We start from the raw sequence: 16,331 nt of genomic DNA on the forward strand, positions 1-16,331 counted from the left end.
GCCAACAGAAATGCGCCTAGGGGCCGTCTATACACATTAGTAAATCAGGGACTTCCCGTCCTGCTGACAACATTTAACCATTTAACAGGTAATCTTCAAAAGGGCCAATATATAAAAATCTGACCGGGGCTCTAACCCCTCCCTCACCCATCCACAACTTAGAAAAAGGTCCCGGCTGCAAGTTTAATAATTTCTTAGTATAGATTGTATGGAATAGGAGGGAGGAACGAGGGGAGAGGGGACCCCATCCCGTCCAATCACAGTGACCGCACTGCACCCTGCACAGAGTGACTGCATGTGGGGGAGGGGCAGGAGGAGGAAGATTGTGAAGTCATATCTGATCATTTTCTGTGTCATAATTACAGAGAAAGTGATATGTCAGATTGTCATGGCATGGCATGGATGGAGAGATAGATAGATAGATAGATAGATAGATAGATAGATAGATAGATAGATAGATAGATAGATAGATAGATAGATAGCACATCCCTCCTCACTGGCCAATAGGAACATGTCAGCCCAGTAGTTGGACCGATATTCTACCCAATCACAGTGATCAGCGACAGAGGAGAAATCTCACTTATTATTATTTATAGTAGAAAAGCCTGAGGGACACCAACTGAGGCCCCACCCACAGCTTTATCCCATTGGCTAAACATTCCACCAAATCACATCTCTCCTCCTTGTGACATCACCAATCTCTGGGTGGAGTTCTCACATCTCCCGACTCCCCCAACAGATTTTTATAGAACCTCCCCATACACATACCCCGGCATGGAGGGGCTCAGTGAAGGTGGTGGTGAAGGTGTGGAGGTGTCGGCTCTGGTCACACAGATCATAAAAGGAGATCTGCCCAGCCTCATAATCCAGATATATCCTGACTCTAGGACTGGAGTGATTGGAGGGTAAGAGGGTATCTTTCCTGTCATGTATCACCCCATACTGATCACCATCCCAGTACAAACCCCAGGACTTGTTATTATTTCCAATTAGTGACTGCCATCCTCTCCTGTCTATACTGGGGTAACACATCCCGACTCTCCAGTCACCTGACCCCCCGACATCCACTTCCCAGTAATGTCTCCCTGAGGAGAAACTCCGTCTGCTCAACACCTGAGGATAACGCTGAAATCTCTCTGGTGTTTCTGGATGATTCTGGTCTATATCTGACCTGGATACAGTTTTCCTGTCATCTGATATATGTAGATAATTATGAGCTGTGTTTCCATCCAGTAATATGTCCTCAGCTCCCTGTATATAGAAGGATATATTTACCCCTGTTATTATATCAGATAAACCTGTGTGTAAGACCCCAGCCACATCCACCCCCCCTCCATCATGGAGCAGTTCCTCATGTCTCTCTCTGTCCTCATTGTCTCCATCCTCAGTATCACACAAGTCACCTGTGTCTGATTCCTGTAGGACAGTCAGTGGATCCGTCATGTTACACAGCTCCTCAATGTCACGCATTTTCCTGGACAGCTCCTCCTTCTTTATTTCCAGATCCCGGATGAAGATGGAGATCCGCTCTGCCCTCCTGAAAATTTTCCTCCGGACTTTTTTTCAGGTTTTCCAGACGTCTCCTGAGATCTATAAACAGGGCAGTGACTCTCTCGGTGTCACCAGCTGCTTCTTCTTCTACTTTCCTCCTGTGTTCCTGCAGACTCTGGACTCTTTCCTCCATCTCCTCTCTCTTTGTCAGAAGTTTCTGCAGAACATTCCTCAGTGTCTCCTTCTTCTTCTCAGAAGCCTCATCCAGCATCTCCACCCGGTGTCCTCGATGTTCTCCGGCCAAACTGAAGGATGCACAGATACAGGTCTCATCCTCAGTGCAGTAATACTCCAGGATCTTCTTATGGATGGAGCATTTCCTGCTCTCCATGGACAAAGTGGGGTCAGTTAAGATGTGTTCTGGGGACTTTTTGTGGACTCTCAGATGTTTATCACACAGAGAAACCTCACAGAGCAGACAGGATCTAACAGCAGGTACAGGAGAGTCCACACAGTAAGTACAGAAGACCCCGGACTCCTCTTGATCTGGCTGAGCAGAAAGCAACTTCTCCATTATATTACGCAGTGTTATGTTCCTCTGCAGAGAAGGCCGATCCGGAAACTTCTGTCTGCATTGAGGACAGGAATACCCTCCAGACCCCTCCTGTGTATCCAGCACACGATCAATACAGACCCGGCAGAAGTTGTGTCCACATTTCAGGGTTACAGGATCTGTATAAATATTCAGACAGACGGAACATTCCAGCTCAACTCTCAGATCTGCAGACACCATCGCTGACAGCAGGAAGAGAAATGACAGTGAAAGTCTCTGACTTTGGGGAAGAATGTAGTTGGGAGGGTCACGTCCTCCTACACAGGGTGAGGCTGGATCTGTGATATTTGATGCAGACAGAAAAGTACAGAAGAGGGAGGATTTTTCTCACAGCAGTAAAAATAATATGTAGCACTACCCCTTAAGGGTTGCTTTAGTCATTTTTTTATGTTCCCTGTCAATCTAGACATTTCGTTGAAAGCCCAACCTCTGCTGACACCACCGTGTGATAGTGATCCCGATAAATCACACCTGTAAAATGGAGTCACACACAGAGTAGTATAAACCAAAATGAAGTTTATTTTGGAAATGGAGGTAACTGAATAGGACAGGAATAACAAAATAACACTGGTATTGGCAGTAAGTGTGATCACTCTTGGCAATGGTGAGCAAAAGTAATGACATTCACAACAAAACAACAGGAACTGTTCACAGGCCTGCTTTATGAAATGATCCACTGCCTCCAGTCTGAGGGGACTGTTTAATCCCCAGTGAGCAGGAATGACTATCAAATGAACTGATAAGCTCACTGCGGGTCCTCAGAACTAGTTAGCAAGGATTAAATGTGAGATAAGAGAATTCTCAGTTATAATTGGCAACGCCCCCCTTAAGAGCTATGTAATATCTTCTGCGTGCCTGTTGGGACCCAATTTGTGAGAAATTGAGTCAAAGTGTGGTTAATAGTTCCTTAGGGTAGTCACACCAAAAATAGTGAGGGAAAGGAGACGTTTTAGCACTTACCTGATTGATGGTGAAGAATTAGAGCCAAGTTTCCTTTAAGAACTCAATTCATGAAGTGAGCTGTGTCATGGAAATTTTGCATTGTTGGTCGAACTTTAAATGTGTCATATATTCGTGTTATTCATATGTCTCTCGTGTGGCTTAATTAAAGCTCTGAAGGCTGCAATTGGGCCATGCGCATGTACAATGTATGTATTACAGTACTCAGCTCGGTAATGGATGAGATGGCAGATCTGCGCTTATAGACCGGCGTGAATACCACCACGGCATTCAATGCGAATGCCGCTGGCAGTAGACCAGATAATAGGAAAGGCTATGCTCCAATCGGAATGTACATCCTGTGTATAGGCACTCCCCATTGCATTGTTCTGTGGGAGGGAATTGACCTTATTCATGTGGGGGGGCGTGTGTGTTTGTAATAAAACCGGGGGCTGAGTCTGAAGCCGGCCTTATGTGAATTCCAACACTAGCCTTAGAGTGTCGTGTGATGATTCTAGGGCAACGAAGCTCCAATCACCCACATTTCAACAGAAGCTAACCCATTTGGATGGGCAGGAATCGTGTAGTTTAGCTGCAGTCGTGGTAAGCGAGATTCGCACAGCTTTATGGGGGATTTCTGCGCATCCAACTGCGAGTACTCACGGTAAGGAGAAATTTGTTAAAGCAAATTTCCGAGACAGTTTGGCGAGCCTGGTGGATACTAACGCGTATTCTGGGATAGCTAACCGAGCACGAGGGGGGAATGAGCCATCATGAACTAGCAAAAAGTATGCCGGCACATTTCAGGTCTGTGTGTGTATTGTCTCATACTGAGGTGATGGTAAACCAGGGCGACTGCCCATATGTCAAATATTTATATGTAATAAAGCATAATTTTTGGAAATTTTTCTGAGTATCACATTCTGTTCATAATGTAGCCGCTTTTCTGTGAATTTCTTTTCAGAAACCTCTCTTTTTTGCAAGTGTAACGCTTAGCCTGGTTACCACAAACACTTCGGGTGATCAGGATCACATAAATTGCGCTGTGCGAGTGGGCGGTCCAGGGAAGTGTAACGCTTAGCCTGGTTACCACAAACACTTCGGGTGGTCAGGATCACATAAATTGCGCTGTGGGAGTGGGAGGTGTGCTCTCAGTCTGACCGCCACTTGATGCGCTTCGGGTGATCGATAAGAATCACATAAATTACGCTGTGCTGGGAAAGTGGTGGAATCAGGCCTCTCGGTAGGATCCCACCGAGTGCTCCAGGGGGTAAACAAGTACCCGGACGCGGGATATAAACCAGTGACTAGTCACGATGGGCAGTAGTCAGTCCATGAAGAGAGAGGGGGAACCAGCCCTCTTCAGGGTAAGGACAGCTGCACAACTGATGAGGGTGAGTTTGGGGGGGAAGTCTACAGAACCCCTCAAAAGATGGAATAAATGGTCGAAGGGTACCAGATGGGAAATTCCCCGGGAATGTACATTTGACGCATGGAGGTGGGAAAAATTTATCTCTGAATTTGAACCACGGATGCAGGCGTCAGAACTAGAGATCACACAGCTATGGCTTCACAGGTCAATCCGATTAGGGAAGCAGGGCATACATAAACTGGTGTCTGTCCGGAAGAACCAGGTGATGTATACCTGGCCTCCAGAGGGAATAAAACATGAGGATCCGGTGTCAGAGGTGGAGGAAGATCTTTCAGGGCTGACTCTACTAAGGCAGGCAGGATCAGGGTCTGCTGGGGTTCCCGAACAACCAACAGTGGCTGAGATAAGTATAACTGCACCTGTCTCTTCTGTTAGTGAAGTCACTCTTGACGTACCTTCCGTGTCTTCTATATCTATGCCTCTACCTCTCCCTTCTCCCTGCTTCACCCCAGCTCCTTCTGTTTCCAACTACGAAGTCTTCTCAACAACCGATTTGCAGACTATCTGCGAATCAAGGGGAATAGACACCCGGTTAAGAAACAGGGCGGATTGCATCAAAGCGCTACGAACCGCTGACCAGACCCCTGCCCCCCAGCTATACCCTGATCTGAGGGACCTCAAACCTGATGGTGCAGTAACCGAGGTGGTTAATCTAAGCCCAACGATGAAGCAGGGTCAGCCGTTGCACTCCTCCAGGACCAAGGCCTATCCAGTCAGGGTGCAGCAATTTGAAGGTCCTCCCAATGCACAGGGGGAATGGACTTTAGGGGAACGGGTAGTTTGGCATGTCCCCTTCACCCGGGCAGAGATCCGCACTATTCTGGCTGAGCTCCCAGATTATCGGGTCAATCCGAGAGGATTTGCTAGAATGTTTGGACAAAACCAGTTCAGCTATAATATGAGCGGGTCGGATTGTGCGCAGATCCTGCGGGCAAAGGTGAGCATGGAAGTGGCCAGTGCAGTGATTGCAGGGTGCGCTATAACCACTCATGAGGAGATGACTTCAGGAGGCAAAGAGTTTTGTGCATAGCTAAAGGCAAAGCTTCCAGAAATGTATGGTGCTACCTCTACTACGGACATGATGAAGCTCCCCCAGGGTCCTAATGAGGAAAGCGCCTGCTTCTGGCGCCGTCTCAAGCAAACGGCACTGGATGCGGATCTGGAAGTTGGACCTGATGCTCCAACTGAAGGGGTAAAGGTGACCGTGACGCACATTCTGTTGCGGGCCAAATTTTTGGAAGGCATTGATACTAAAATTCGGGAAAGGCTGGTTCTGGCCCGACCTGAATATAATGAGATGTCTATCCCTGCTATCCTTTCCACTCTTGCGGCAATAGAGAGGGAAATGGATAGGAGAAAACAGGACAAGGCCAAAGTTCTTATGTCCCAGACCCCACACGAAAAACCAAGGGATCTGGGTCATAGGAAGGATAGGCCCCCTCCCAGGTGCTTCCAGTGCCACCAAACGGGGCACATGAGGAGGAGCTGTCCCCAATTACCTAAAGGTCAGTGGCAGTCCATACCTGATAAGTCCTCCGCCCCTGTCACCACCATGGTAAGTAACTCCTATGAATCCTCATAGGAAGTTGACAAATCGGTGTCGGCCCAGGTCCATCGTTTTCTTGAGGAATTAAAATATCCCCTCCCTTGCTTCATCGACACCGGCGCAGCCAGAATGGTCTTGCGAAAACAGGACATCCAAGGCAAGGTACCTGTTGGTTCTGTTGACCCTTAGACCCCTGGTCTAAGTTCTCTGTCACTCGTTCTGTGTCCTCAGGCCTGGAGAAGCATTGGTTACAAGTAATCACACATGACACCGTCTTGTAAGTAACCAAAAAACTTCTAATTTATTCCACAACGAAAGCTCTCTTTTATAGTACAATATAGTGTTAACTTTTTCAAGAATAAGGAATGTCTATAATATTACATAAAAACTTATCTGCTACATACAATAGAATCTGGCTAGATACTTTTCAAGGCTGTGAACATGATCTTTCTCAGGCATTGTAATTAGTTATAAGTAACAAACAATTATTTTCTCATGGAACAGAAATATTTGACATTTAATTGTATCATAACAGAAACAGGTGCTTGTTAATACAAAGAAATAATTGGATACTTTCACCGTCTCTACCAAAGCTAAGCTAAGATAAAAGATAGAAGAATGTTGTGAGTATAGTTCTGTAATACATAACTGACATAGCATATTTTCATTAACTCATTCTGGTTATAATACAAAACAATTAATCAACATAGAATATAAAATGGAGTGGGAAAAACAAAATGACAGACCTAAAAGACATACATTTCCCTTCAATCCCCTCTTAAAATCATTATTTACATATATGATTTTTATTCTCCCTTATACAACATAGTTCTTTTTCTGCTTCTCTCTGTATTTGGCTAGATAACTATTGTACTCTTTGGGTTTTTGGTTCAGTGGGGCAGTTTGTTCTTGGATCACTTCTTCATACATAGTCATACCTATTCCTTTGTTCATAAGCTTCTTAATACACGGAATCACACAGCACACTATCAGGGCTAGAAGTATCAGGGTGACTACAATAATCACTCCTATTTGTGCTAGCATCTGCTTCCATCCCTTGAGCCATCCAAAATATTGATCCCATGGATCAGTGATCCCTGAATTCCTTTTCAACTCTTCCGACAGATCAGACAGTTTTTTTATAGCCATAGTGACCTTGCCATTTGGCCCAGTGTTGTCTGGGATGTAGGTACAACAAGTACCTGTTCCTTTTATCATTGCACACACACCACCCTTTTCTGCAAGCATCATATCTAAGACCATACGATTTTGAAAGGTCATGGTGGAATCAGCCTGCAACTGCTCCGCTATCCCCTTCAATGCATCCCTGGTGTAGTTGACAAACCTCTGTTGATTGTAATATATATAATTTATCCAATCAACATTCTTGTTGACGGTGATGATTGGAATGATTGACTCAAAACCTGCTTTGACCTGGTCCCTGGCCTTAAACTCATCTGGGACCCCTCTTGGAACCCCTATGGCGTCTATATACACATGTGGGTCAAAACTACCCATCGGGGCCTCCCTCTTGTACCTCTGAGTACCTCCTGTTACATCTTCAGGGATCTCAGAAGGAATTTCACTAAAAATATGCAGGGGCATAATAGCTTTGGCCAAAGCACACTCACCAGACCACTCCTTCTCCAATCTAGACCTGATCATACCATCACCACAAATCCAGTAGATATCACCTAAAGATTGTGTCTGATTCTGTAAAAGCCTAGATGAGATGTTGCTGTATGTGTGACAAAAACCTTTTGTAAAATTTCCAAAACTTCTTTTCCTTGCCACTCCTCTATAGCAGGTATAATTCCCTGGGTAAATTTGCAAACCTTCGCCTGGTTTGGGGTTTTTTGTAACTATGGGATACTTTGCTTTCCAGGTTTCACAGGAAGCATTCTTGTCATGTGCTCCTGTAAAAAGACTTAGAAAACATTCTTCAACATCTTCAGGAAGGTTTAGTGGCACTGTTCCCACATGGGGTCTGGCTGCTCCACAGACATAACAATTAGACTTGTTGTACTGCAGGGCACTGTACCTCATCCATTCTAACCAAAGATTTACATCTGAAAATCCCGTCTCCGCTGCTACGGTATCTTTGAAAGAAGGATCAGCAATGGCAATCATATCCCTAATTGTACTGATACGTGGCTTCAGGGGATTGTAATCATTGTTATTATGCATGTCTTGTATCCTAAATTTCCCCCTTGTGCCTGATATACCTCCTCCCCAGTATAACCCAAATACATACATTCCCGAATCACTAGGGCTGGGATTTTCTATGGTAAGCGTATATTTGGCATTGGGCTTAGTAAGAGTCATTCTGTTTATGAGGGATTTTCCGTTCTTGTCCTTCTTATTTATGGCTGTGTCAGGTTTGTATCCCCAGTCAGTTCCTATGTTCCATCCCACTGCTCCCCAATAATCACAGTTACTCCCCCAATAATCATCAGTTACACAAATGTAACCTATTCCCTCCCTCTTATGCGCCCTTTTCCTGCTACTCTCTTCATCCCCTTTTTCTGTTAGATCGTCATAGGTGAAAGAAAAGGTAGCAACATAGGTATTAGAAGAGTCAAACCACAATGTAATAATCTTCCCCTCTCTGGTAATAGCAACCTTTGGTTTCTGTGCTGGTACATTGGTTTCTCTTTTGGTCCTAGTGTGTATTGGGTGTGCGTTTTCTGAGGTGTTTTTATCAAATGTGTGTTTTTCTGAGGTGTTTTTATCATTGTTGTTGTGACCACATATAACCTGAACAGCACCCAAATCCTCTGGGGAGTATATACAGTTAGTCACTGTCCATATTGGGGTAAACACTAAAAATGTAATCACTCCCAGCAGAATCCATAGTTTGCCAGAGTCCTTGGCTAATAGAATGCTCATCTTGATTATTTTCAGAGGCTTTGTTACCAGCTTCACTCACTCTTCGAGGATTTGTATCACCTGCTTCACCTCCTTTAATAAACAGCACCTTGTCCTGTTCGAGGTCAGGGCTTTCTGCCCCCGTTAGTACCTCCTTGCTTGCTTCTGGATCCTCCTCCTCGGGCCGGCTTTTTACCAGTTTCACACGAGTGGCATGAACCCAGGAAGGGCTATGCTCAGTAAGGACGGCCGTTCTGGTTACCGCAGTGATGGTGGTGGGAGGACCATAGATGAAATCTTGTTGTCTTTTTTCTTTCGGATGGAGTTTGATTACCACTTCGTCTCCCTCCTGAAAGGGGTGCGTGTTATCCTGTTGAGAAAAGAATGGACACTTGCGAGTAACATTATCTTCAATACCACCTAAACTTTGAACCAGTTTCCTCACATACTCGTCCCTTATATTGTCAAGATTGTCTGAGGTCATAAACACTTGCCTACACCAAGGGGTGGGGAAAGGTCTACCAAAAAGAATTTCAAAAGGGGAATAACCTGTCTTCTTGTTAGGTGTCATCCTCATTTCTGCGAGGATAGCGGGGAGGAACCTTTTCCAGCCTGTAAAAGTGCCTCCGGTTGCCTTCCTTATCTTATCCTTCAAAGTCCTATTCATCCTCTCTACAATTCCTGAACTCTGGGGGTGATAAGGAATGTGGAATTTCCACTCTATGTGCAGTATCTTCGCAATCTCTGCACACAGTTTGGACGTAAAAGCAGTCCCTTGATCTGAGTTTATCTGCAAGGGGATTCCCCATCGTGGGACTATCTCTCTTGTTAGAATATTGGCTACGGTGGCTGCATCTTCCCTTTTGGTGGGGTAAATTTCTGGCCATCTGCTGAATATGTCTATTATTACACATACAGGCTGGGTGCCTCCTTTTGGGGTTGGGAGATGCGTAAAATCAATTTGTAAATGTGTAAAAGGTGTTGTTGGATAGAGTAGGTGTTCATGAGCAACTCTAGTTGGGTTGTTTGGGTTGTTTCTTATGCAAGTAATGCACCGTTGTACAAATTGTTTCACTAAACCCTCCATGTTTGTGATGTAGAACATTGATTTGAGTTGTTGTATTGTCATTTTCCACCCTATGTGGCCTATGCCATGAAATTATGCAATGTAGATGGGTGCACTGGCTTGGGGAATACATGGCTTCCCCTCTTTGCAGATTAATCCAGTCCTTGGATTCTTCTGTAAAATAGGGTAGCACCAGTCTTCGAGCTCCTTTGTGAAAGCTGACTGCTACAAAGTTGTGATCAATTGGGAATCATTTGGGAGGATGGGACATAAAGTGGGCATCTGCAGTAAAGCAAGTTATTGTTGAGCTACCTTTTTTGCTTCATAATCTGCTAGAGCATTACCTTTTATTATATCATCGTCCCCTTTGGTATGTGCTCTGCAGTGTATGACAGCAAATTCCTTGGGAAGTGTGAGAACCTTGAGCAAATTGGCTACTAGTTGGGAATGGGCAATCCTTTTCCCATCAGCTACTATGCAGCCTCTGAGAAACCATAATACACCATGGTCATACACTGTTCCATAGGCATATTAGAATCCGTGTAAATAGTGACAGACTGATCTTTGTACAGTTCACATGCTTTAGTAAAAAACAATCAATTCAGCAGCTTGGGCTGATTGAAAAGGGATTTGTCATTTGGTCTAGTGCAGGAGCCATCTATGAAAACAACATCAGCATTTGGGATTGGAATCTTTGATAAATCCAGTCTGGGTGAAATATTAGCCTTAATGGATTTGAGGCAGTCATGAGCCTCGGGTCCTAGATTGTTTGACAATTTGAGACCCAACAATGCCTTTAGGATCATGGCTGGACCTGAGTTGTTTGCGCTATACTTGATATGCAACATGGGGTTGCTCATCAAGATAACCTCATATCCGCTGAGTTGTTGGGAGGACATGTGCTGAGTGTGTATATTTCTTAGTAAAATAGCTACATTATGTGTACTGTGCAATATCATAGGGTGTCCTAAGGTGAATGACATAGACATCTCCACAGTCATAGCGTAAAATGCCATCACTTTGAGACACGCAGGCATGCCTTGGACCTGAACTGGCACCATTTTTGAGAAAAAAAACTACAGGGCGAAGTCTGCCTCCGTGCTCCTGGGCGAGTACACCAGCCATGGTCTTACAATTGTCCCTTGCATACACATGAAACATTTTTACATAATCAGGAAGGCTAAGGCCTGGGGCAGTTACCATTGCATTTTTCAAATACACATGTGCATCAACCATGTCATCTGACCACTTAACAATTTCTGATATTTGCTGGGGTTGTGACTTATCATAATAGGAACAGTCAGGTATCCACTGGCGGCAGTAACCAATGGCTCCAAGAAAGGAGAGCATGTCTTTCTTGGTTTGTGGGCGGGCAAGTTTCAGGAGAGCCACAGCTCTCTTTGGACTGACTTTCCTTTCCTCCTTTTGTAAACACAAAACCCAGATATTCAACACTTATTTTACACCATTGTAGTTTTTTCTTTGACACTTTGTATTCACTTTCAAAGAAACATTTCAACAAACTCTCCCCATCCCTCAGGCCGGCCCCCTTAGTGAGACTGCAGAGACAGATAACATCCGTGTACTGCAGCAGGACTGACCCATAGTCCGGTGTCCACCCCCTCAGAGTGGCTTGGAGAACAGTTGAGTAGACTACAGAAAAATCTACAAAAACCCTGAGACATTAAACAGAAAACAAAAATGGCTGTGTCTCTGCATCAACAAGGACGCTAAAAAATGCATTTGCTAAATCAATTACTAAAAAACATTCAGCATCAGACGGTATGGCTGTAAAAAATACGGAATGTCAAACACCAACAGAACAATGTTTTGTAACACAGTCAATGTCCTCTATTTCTAAACATTTAATTATTAATGTGTCTCCTACAGTGAGAAATTGATATTGCTTGGTTTATATCACCACCTTGTATCTGGTTCTACCTGCCGGTCCGGGACAGAAAATTTTATCTATTCCTGCTTTATTTGCCAAGTCTACTAATAAGGACCCTGATATCTCTTTTAATCCTTCAGCAAAAAAGGTTTCCTCATTCTGTGTGGAATCAGGAATTCCTTGGGTGGGGGTTCGGGTTGGTCTTCCACAGCGTCCTGGACTGGGACGGGGGATGGAGCTGTGGATTGGATTTGCTGCTGTGCTGCAATAAAAAAAATCACGTCCTCTTTGGAGAAGGAAAGATATATTCTGACAGTACGGAGCTGACAGTACGGAGCAGGTCTGGTAACACATAACCACTTATCACTCTCAACAAAAGATAGACAATAAGAACTTAAATATTGACTCTATTTCAATAACTTTGACCCGTTCACTTACCAACCAGGTTCACTTATTTGCATAAACAAATTATCTTATTACTCTATGCATTTGATAATAGAAGCAAAGAAAAGAAAGTTGGTTACCCCCAACAGACTAGTTAAGACTCTGTAAATTATACCTAGACCCTGTCTAGGTATTTAAAATGTAGACCCCGTCTACATAAATCACCTTTCCTTATCTGAGTCTCCCGGAGACTCAATGAAAGGTTGTCCATAGCCCCTGGCTATCAGTCTTTATAGTCAGTTTCAGGTACGGATGCGTCGGGGAGATTGACTTCATCTCAGAAAAGAAAGACAACAGACATACACATACACACAGTGATAGGTAAAATCAATCTCTCAAGTTTATTAGTGGGAAGAAAATGGGTCTACCAAGTAATAATCGGACCCACATACCCGGGCGACATATGTTTTACATGTCTCCTCGGGGAATGGGGGAGGGGGCGGTTTTGACTGATGGGTCCCCATTGTTTAAAATGTGCACAAATCCCAAGAAAGCGTCTATGAAATGTTTTAGGGACCTTATCGTTTTTCCTTCAAAGAAATCAGGAACCTCAAATGGCAAATGTTTCTGATATAGATTATGATCTAAAACTTGTATACCGTCCTTGCAATTAGGGATTGGATCTGGATTGGGAACAATATGTTTTATAATGTGTTTATCTATATCCTCAGTAATGTATTGTATTATGAGACTAGTTTTGCAGTCTGTACAGGCCATAAAGCTCTATATATGCCTACAGTTGTGTCCAAAATTATTCAACCCCCAATGCTGTAAAGGGGTTTAGGGACTATAGTGTACATTTGGAATTGTATTCAGAATCAAATCCTACAAGGACGTTGTAACTACCCAAATGCAACTAAAATGACATCAATTGTTTATGTAATACAGTAGTAAATGGTTCTTATGTGGTTTCTTCATTGCCACAATTATTCAACCCCTTAAAGACTACCACTCTGAAGAACAGAGGTTCATACAGGTGCTTTCCATCAGGTATTGAAAACACCTGTGGATGTCACCGAGCAGCAATCAAGCATAATAAGCACCAATTAGGCAGCTTTAAAATGACTGTGATACTCAGCTCCTTCTAGACATTTACTGGTGTGGTTACAAACATGGTGAAGGCAAGAGAATGGTCCAGGAAGACAAGAGAAGAGGTGATTTCTCTTCACAGGAAGGGCAATGGCTATAAGAAGATTGCAAAGATGTTAAACATACCAAGAGACACCTTAGGAAGCATCATTCGCAAATTCAAGGCAAAGGGCACTGTTGAAACGCTACCTGGTCGTGGCAGAAAGAAGATGCTGACTTCGACTGCTGTGCGCTACCTGAAGCGTAGAGTGGAGAGAAGTCCCCGTGTGACTGCTGAGGAACTGAGAAAAGATTTGTCAGATGTGGGTACAGAAGTTTCAGCCCAGACAATAAGACGCACACTGCGTAATGAAGGCCTCCGTGCCAGAACTCCCAGGCGTACCCCCTTGCTGTCTCCAAAGAATAAGAAGAGTCGACTGCAGTATGCCAAAAGCCATGTGGACAAACCACAAAAGTTGTGGGATAGTGTTCTGTGGACTGATGAAACAAAATTAGAACTGTTTGGGCCCATGGATCAACGCTATGTTTGGAGGAGGAAGAACAAGGCCTATGATGAAAAGAACACCTTGCCTACTGTGAAGCATGGTGGAGGGTCAATCATGCTTTGGGGCTGTTTTGCTTCTGCAGGTACAGGGAAGCTTCAGCGTGTGCAAGGTACCATGAATTCTCTTCAGTACCAGGAGATATTGGATGGAAACGTGATGCAGTCCGTCACACACCTGAGGCTTGGGAGACGTTGGACCTTTCAACAGGACAATGATCCCAAGCATACCTCCAAGTCCACTAGAGCATGGTTGCAGAGGAAAGGCTGGAACATTTTGGAGTGGCCATCGCAGTCACCAGACTTAAATCCGATTGAGAACCTCTGGTGGGACTTAAAGAAAGCAGTTGCAGTGCGCAAGCCTAAGAATGTGACTGAACTGGAGGCCTTTGCCCATGAAGAATGGGCGAAGATACCCGTAGATCGCTGCAAGACACTTGTGTCAAGCTATGCTTCACGTTTAAAAGCTGTTATAACTGTAAAAGGATGCTGTACTAAGTACTAAGATTGAATGTCACTTGGGGGTTGAATAAAACTGATAATGCTGTGAGCACAGAAAAGACATTTGTGGTTATTTCATTATAACTGTTATGTTATATTTGTCTGACCTACAAGTGCCTCTTTAATGTAAATGTAAGCAAGATGACTGAATGATCAAAAGCAATGTCAAACTGGCCAAAACACTCAATTTCAGTGGGGGTTGAATAATTTTGGACACAACTGTATGTTCTGTAATGTTTTCAATGTCTTGAGGATCACCAGTCTCAGACAAAAATTCCCTCAAATTCTCGATATATAGGTTCAAGTGGTAAACGGTTTGACCCTGAAATATATCGGGTATCTGGAAATGGTAATTTTTTCTATAAATTGACCTCTTTATGAAAATATTACCGACTGTTGGAAAATTAAAAATTGCAAATGGCTTATGGGATACTGTCAAAATGAGATCAGAGTCCTTTCCCTGACTGTCTTTCTGAAAAATCACCCCACAGACACAATATTTGCAAGTCATTTACCAAAAATGTCTTCTCTCAAAATATCTTAATTGTCCTAGAGTTTGGCCTATAAAAATATGTGGTACTGCTAAATGACAATTAATTTTATACAAATGACCCCTTCTGGTATATACCTCGACTTGGTTATAAGGCCTATTTACAATATCTACAATAACATGTCTATTACTATCACGACCTTTATAATGTATCAGCAACCCACATTTACACAATGTACATGTCATTACATAGACCTCCCAGTTGGTGTCACCATGCGTTCACCTTTCTCAGGTCAACAACCAATAAGGTCTAGCTGAGAGGGTGGTGCGTCTTACACCTTCTGACAATAGGTCTTCAGTGATTTCGGTCTGTACACTTACCACCTCAGACTTACTACTCATACAAAACAAATTATCTTATACTTCTATATGTAGAAAATAATAAACTTTAGACACAGAATGAGTGACTATAGGCAATCTCCCTGAGATTGCTTAGTCTCCCTGAGACAATTTTTCTCCCTGAGATTTCTTAGTCTCCCTGAGACAATTTTTCTAACACTCCCGGAGTGTTGTGTTCCCAGAACACATATTGGCTTAAATGGATATCGGACTAATCAGAGCCTCCCAGTTTCCTTATATCCAACTTGTACAGGTTATATAGAAAATAATTCTACTTACCGGACAAGTGGATGGTCACTGAGCGGGTGATTCCGATATCCCGGACGAGCCCCCAAAACTGTTGGTTCTGTTGACCCTTAGACCCCTGGTCTAAGTTCTCTGTCACTCGTTCTGTGTCCTCAGGCCTGGAGAAGCATTGGTTACAAGTAATCACACATGACACCGTCTTGTAAGTAACCAAAAAACTTCTAATTTATTCCACAACGAAAGCTCTCTTTTATAGTACAATATAGTGTTAACTTTTTCAAGAATAAGGAATGTCTATAATATTACATAAAAACTTATCTGCTACATACAATAGAATCTGGCTAGATACTTTTCAAGGCTGTGAACATGATCTTTCTCAGGCATTGTAATTAGTTATAAGTAACAAACAATTATTTTCTCATGGAACAGAAATATTTGACATTTAATTGTATCATAACAGAAACAGGTGCTTGTTAATACAAAGAAATAGTTGAATACTTTCACCGTCTCTACCAAAGCTAAGCTAAGATAAAAGATAGAAGAATGTTGTGAGTATAGTTCTGTAATACATAACTGACATAGCATATTTTCATTAACTCATTCTGGTTATAATACAAAACAATTAATCAACATAGAATATAAAATGGAGTGGGAAAAACAAAATGACAGACCTAAAAGACATACATTTCCCTTCAGTACCCCTCTCAGGGGAAAGCCCTCCTAACCCCTACTAACCTCACTATCAAGCGATGCACTATTCTTAACCCAGATTCTC

The 16,331-nt window shown here is 43.3% G+C and overlaps 1 pseudogene; it reads right to left on the reverse strand.

The window, feature by feature from the left end:
- Positions 1-714: 714 nt before the first annotated feature.
- On the reverse strand, positions 715-2,284 carry LOC149456153 (E3 ubiquitin-protein ligase TRIM39-like; annotated as a pseudogene).
- Between the last annotated feature and the right edge of the window lie 14,047 nt (positions 2,285-16,331).

This window comes from Staurois parvus, unplaced genomic scaffold (assembly GCF_062004578.1).
Source record: "Staurois parvus isolate SC_StPar_1 unplaced genomic scaffold, SC_StPar_1.0 ptg000374l, whole genome shotgun sequence".
NCBI classification, from domain to species: Eukaryota; Metazoa; Chordata; class Amphibia; order Anura; family Ranidae; genus Staurois; species Staurois parvus.